This window comes from Acyrthosiphon pisum, chromosome A1 (genome assembly GCF_005508785.2).
Source record: "Acyrthosiphon pisum isolate AL4f chromosome A1, pea_aphid_22Mar2018_4r6ur, whole genome shotgun sequence".
NCBI lineage: Eukaryota > Metazoa > Arthropoda > Insecta > Hemiptera > Aphididae > Acyrthosiphon > Acyrthosiphon pisum.
In genome coordinates, this window is record NC_042494.1 from 169,666,043 (window position 1) to 169,672,189 (window position 6,147).

General features: G+C 32.7%; 1 long non-coding RNA gene across 1 annotated transcript in view; it reads right to left on the bottom strand.

The window, feature by feature from the left end:
- The window catches only part of LOC115033929, a 25,585-nt gene that overhangs the window by 16,808 nt on the left and 2,630 nt on the right, over positions 1-6,147 (bottom strand). The gene's annotated exons all lie outside the window — the stretch shown is intronic.

The window sequence follows — 6,147 nt, forward strand, 5'->3', positions numbered from 1 at the left end:
AGCATTTCCTATACACCAAACAATTTTGAAAATATTTTTACTCTTTTTGAGCTGTTTATGGACATTTTCAGTTTTAAATTTTTTTAGTTTTTTTTTCTATAAATATCAATAAAGTTTTATCTGTTGGGCCAAAAAGTGTATACATTTAATACAAAGCTCCTGATATATTGTTACAATATCAGTTGAAAAATAATAAAAATACATAGGCACAATTTTTTTTTTATCAGCATTTAAAGATCAAATTTTGACCAAATTTATCAAATTTTAATTTGAAAAATTATTTTGTAGTTAAAAATTTATAAAATGTTCAATTTTTGTATCTAAGAATTGAAAATTTAAAACAAGATTCCACGTAAGTAATTAATTCTAGTTACCAAAAAATCTAAAAAATACATTTAGACGGTTTATTTTTATAGTCATTTTAAGTACAAATTTGGACGAAATTACATATTAAAACCCTTGGATAACTATTTTAGTTATTTTGTTGTGATTGTATAATATTATTCGTGGGTACTTGAAACTTCTAAAGCATACTATTATATATATCTATGATAGTACCACGGTTTTTTGTTGATATATAACGCGTTATAAGTACCTAATAGATATTATGATATGATTAATTTGGAATTTATTATAGGTCAATTTTTATCTAATACCATAGATAAGTATATAATATGTCTTATACCTAGACTGACATACCGTCTCCGCTCAGAATCGTTTTTCTTATACAATGATATTATATCATTGAATTCAAATTTAATACCATCTAGTATACAGTGACCCACTTGTAAGATACTGTACAACAGAGCGACATCCATTTTCCCACCTTTTTACCTGTAATTGAAAATTGTAAGCAACAATAAATTATTTTATAGTTGTTATAATCTGCTCATATTTTTTTTTAAATTTTTACTTTTATTACAGTCACGGTCAACCAAAAATCAGTAGGTATAGTATACATATTATATTAAATTTTTTAACTTAAAGCCTCCGTAAAATCAGTTAAGTATAATTTAATAAGACATTCGGGAAATGCTTCATTAAGTTATGAAAAATTGAACACAGTGTGAGTTCGCATAGAGGCTTGCCTAAATTCACGTCTTTTGACTCCTTCTGATCCTAGCGATTTAAATGTATTGACTCCTAGTTTTTTTTTTAATCGGAGGTTCTCTTACTGACCTATTGGAACCAGATCTTTCAAATATTACGCAAAACCATCTCCGATGTTGGCAACGTACTGTTCAGGTGACTCAACAAATATGTTCGAGATGGAATATTTATTATTTGAGCCAACTCCAATGTAGCTCTAAATTATGTAAGTCGAAAGGTCCACCGCTTAAACCAGAAATAGTGGTCCTGCGTAAATAAGAAAATCTACGACCTCTATAGTGGGTGATCTGAATCAACGAGGGAGAAGTTAAGCGTGCCGTTCGATCTTTATGTCCGTTACCCATAAAGAATGACGATTAAAAAAAATAAAATTTATATTAAAAAAGGTGGGCAAGTGGATGTCGCTTTGCTGTACAGTAGGTTACAAGTGGGTCACCGTATAATGGATCGTAATTGGATAATAATTTTCGGAGTTTTTCGAAAAAATTGGAAAAAAGTCACGTCACAAAATATTACCTCCATAGAAAATTCGCAACGGCTAGTCTGCCGTCCAAATTAGACTGTTGGTGGCATAATATTTTTCGGTGTTTTATCGAAAAATTTGGAAAAAAGTCACAAGTTCGAAAATATTACCTCCATAGAAAATCAGCACATCAGAAGCACTAGCGTTACGCCAAAAGGGTAACGCTCGAATAACTCGAATAAAAATTTCACTGCCCAAGCGGAAAAGTCTGAATGCCCCATAAGATGTTTTCACATCAAAAAATCACAAGTCCGAAAATATTACCTCCAAAGAATATTCGCTCGGCACGAATTCTGATCTCGACCTACCCCCAAGGTTGACGCCCAGTCTGACGTCCAAATTAGTCTGTTAGTGGCAAAAGAATTTTCGTAGTTTTTCGAAAAATATGGAAAAAATATTAATATTGCATGTATAGGTACAATGCATTTTAAGTTAACTGTTCACGTTAGTTGTCAACGATGAACTAATGTGACGCTCTCGCCGCTCGCCGACCCCCCCCCCCCCTCCTAAAGTACCAACTGGATTCACATTCCTATCAAAAAAGATACTGATGAAGAAAATCCAAGCACTTTTACTGTCCTAAAAGGCGATGACAGACTAAAAAAAAAATTAAAAATTAAAAAAACATTATTAATATTTGTATTCGTGTAAAAATTTTACGTCAGCCTAAAATTCTGGGCGATATTGTGACGATCAGAGTTGGGTGACCATTTGACCATAGAGTGTACACATTAGGCTGCGGTGATAAATATGTTGCGTGTGCGTGCGATACCGACTTTGTCCCGTGGGTCCAAGTCCGGCGGTCGACGATAATACCTGCTTCAAACGCACACACGCTCTTTCGTCTCCATGGTCTGGGCCACGCCGACTAATACCGTGTACAGGGATATCGGCCGATTAATTTACATCTCCACATGCTCTCTCTCTCTGTCTCTCTACTCCCACTGTCACTGTCTCTGTCTCTGTATTTTTCGTGCGTTTGTGGCCAACTATGCTTACGGACGACACTTCTTTCCATACGCCGGTCCAAGCACAATGTTGGATGAGTAGAGTATCGCCGTAGCGCCATCGGACGGCACATGTAGGAGCATGGTGGTAACGTACCTCTAATTTATATGCATATATTTAACACCGTGGCCGGTTTCCCTATAACTCTTATTATTATTGCCATATTGGCTGATTATTATTATTATTATTACCGTATTGGCGAAGTGTTTATTATCATTACGGTGTGTGGCATTTTATTTATTTATCTCTGTCCGAGTATTATGCTAACGGCTTTCTCGGCGCCCACCTTAAAATTATAAAATGGTTTTTTTTTTTACCTAAATAGTGTGTTCTATTTCTTTCTATTATTATCGAATAATTTCCCCTAGAATAATTGTCACGTGAACTATTTTCGGTGAACAATTGACGTGATACCATGAGTAGCTTGTATAAGAGGTGTAACTATTTTTTCCAAAAATAAAATACCGTTTTCGTCTAGCCAAAATAATTCTCAAGCACAAAAAAAACTAACTTCCGTTTTTCTCCAAACTTTTCTGTGATTTATAACCATGTCATTTTTACATAAAATTTAAAATCAGTATGATAAAAAATAACTGATATTTTAGCTGACAACTATTAACTGTTATTGTCCTGCTGAATCATATACTTGCCATATTCTATTGTCTCTATTGGTTCTTTAGATCGTGTACTTCCTGTTAAAACAAAATAATAATTTACAAATTTAATTTTGGCATTAACACAATTTACCTTCAAATACAATATTCAATTTTAAAAATATGCTTTTTTGATAATTGAAAATTATATATAAATATGGGGAAAAAATTAAATATATTAGGTATAATGTTAGGATCTTCTCAATGTTAGATACCTTTCCTGTTTATAACTATTTTATTCAGTTTTTAAGAGTTTTGACTCAGCAAGAATAGCTATTTTAGTTCGAGATGTCTAGGATGGCTGCCTTATTAGGCTGGTTCGAGAACAGAACGCCCTGCATGGTCCCGTCTAGGGTTGCGGACTAAAGTCGGTATGAGAAGAGGCGATTGGTCCCAACGCTCTCTTTCATTAACCTAAACAATTGTATAATCAGTGAGGGGTTAAGACGATGCCTCAGTCCTTGGGTTCAACCAAACGTTTACAAATTGTGGTCCTTAACGGAGTGTTTATGCATAGTGCACACACACTAGCACATACTAAGACACTGTTTCGAGGTCATCTAACGTTGTAAATATTATTATAGTAATGAAAGTTTCTACACGGGGCCAAGCAATATGCTAACTGTTCGGGCCCGAAGTATATTATGCTAAATTAAATTAATTATTTTAGTTTTTTAACTATATCTACTGACCGGTCCACACCACCTTCATGATATAAATAGCTGGCCTCACACACGACACACGTAATCATCTTCGTAATTATTATTATTCAATTTTTGTATGTATTGAATGTGTCCAGTTAGTTATATATTATTATTGCAATTAATAGTGCACCGGCTACATAAAAATTGTTTTAACAGGATTGTCGTGATTTTATCTTATACCGTACGTTGCCGATATTATGTTATAAAATAAACATTTCATTACCTACTCAAAAAGTAAAAAGTATCATTAGCGTTTTATCATTCAGAGAGCCTATCGATATTATATGATTTCAGATTTGTTGAATACAATTGTGGGTACCGGACGCAACCCTTTTTTGTTGTGTCAACTTGAATAACAACTAATATTGTTATATTATCTTAGCCATCTAATATTTATATTAATTTAGTTAGGGACTATTGGAATATAGGACTAGCTGTCCATATTGCCCTCCACAAATTTTATTATTATTCTTAGATCTATAATAATACGGGTTTACAGCAAATATATATTATATTTGGTTGTGTCAGAAGGGCCATAAATATATTATCATATCATACATTAGAGCCAGGAGGTCTAAATAACAAATAATTCGTTAGTTCTTTTTAAATGCTGCTGTGATTTATTTCTACATTTTAAATTCTATATTTTCCATCAATTATTATAATGGTGTATTTTTCAACAACTCACTTACCAGAAACAGTGTTACCATTTTTTATTAGTTTTGATTGTAAACACACCCACTCGCATACATAGGTACTATTATACACAAATACTCATTTTGCACAACATACATTATGTAGTTTGACAATATTTGCTGCAAACCTGAACATAACTTTTCAAGGCACTACACCCCTAAACATCCAACCATTCCATCATGATATATTAGTTTCTAGGTGCAAGTGGTGGTCTTAAGGCATTTGCTGACGGGGTTTGTGTACTATAATTGTACTAAGACTAGACGTTCCCGGCTCGATTACAAACAATTCGGTTGCCTTGTAGTAATTTCACAAGGAAAAAAATAAGGTATTAAAGAGTTTTAAATTGCATAAAAATGGTATTTGTAACGTTAACAATAATATACTTGCCGTCATTTATTTTTAATATTTCCTCTGTTTAAAAACAAAATATAGGTATTACAATTCATTTAATATTAATATTAACACCATAAACCACTTTTATAGTAGTAATTAATGAATACTAATTTAAATAATAATAGTGTATAGGCAATTTTAGATACAAATAGTATATACATTAGAACTTTCTATAAAGGTTATTAGGATTGTTCAATTTGATTTTCTTTTTTAGCTCAAAAAAATTTAGCATATTTTAAATTGAAATATTTAGTGTCTTACATTTTAAATAATATATTAAAATTGTATTGGAAACTTATTGAAATATTTTGTGAGCTCCTCTAATTATAATAATTCCAATATTTAGTGGACGCCGCTTATTGGACGCAGCTTGTTTAGTTGACTCATTTACCCATTAGACTCAAAACAGCTGGTCCCGATTTGCACATATTCTAACACACAGCAAAAAATTCGTCCATTCGACTCACACGCTGGTTAGGTAATAGGTTCATTTGAAAATTACATAAATAAAAAAAATATGTACATACATTGAACAAATGTGCTATAAATGCGATATAAGTTAGCACCAGTGTTTTGCTTTTATCGCGAAGATAAATTATGTGTTCACGATAAACCAAGGAGTCATAAATGTCAATAAGTACGACAGGTAATGTATGAATATACGTCGTCGTGCTAAGTGTGTTGTCTTTGTTTACATTCTCTGTACAAATTTTTATTTTTCGTGTTACAAACGGCGTGATGTGGGTGTAGAAGAAAACTTAGATGTTCTTATAAAGTATGACGAGTTTCCACAAATGATCTAGCGACTAGCAGCATGCAGGTTGAACTTGTCTTAAAGTGTACTAGGTAGGATACTGAAAATTGGACGGGAAATCGAAAATGCATCATTAGCAAATGTGTATTCAAACCGTAAAAGAAAAACGGTTGGTAAACTTTTACACTTTTACTCAGGAGGTGGAAGGTTAGGGGCAGTGCTCGACTTGGCAAAATTAAAGTAGGGGGACTCTGTTACTTTAAAAAAATGAGCGTCCCCATATCACTTATTAAATGTTACTGA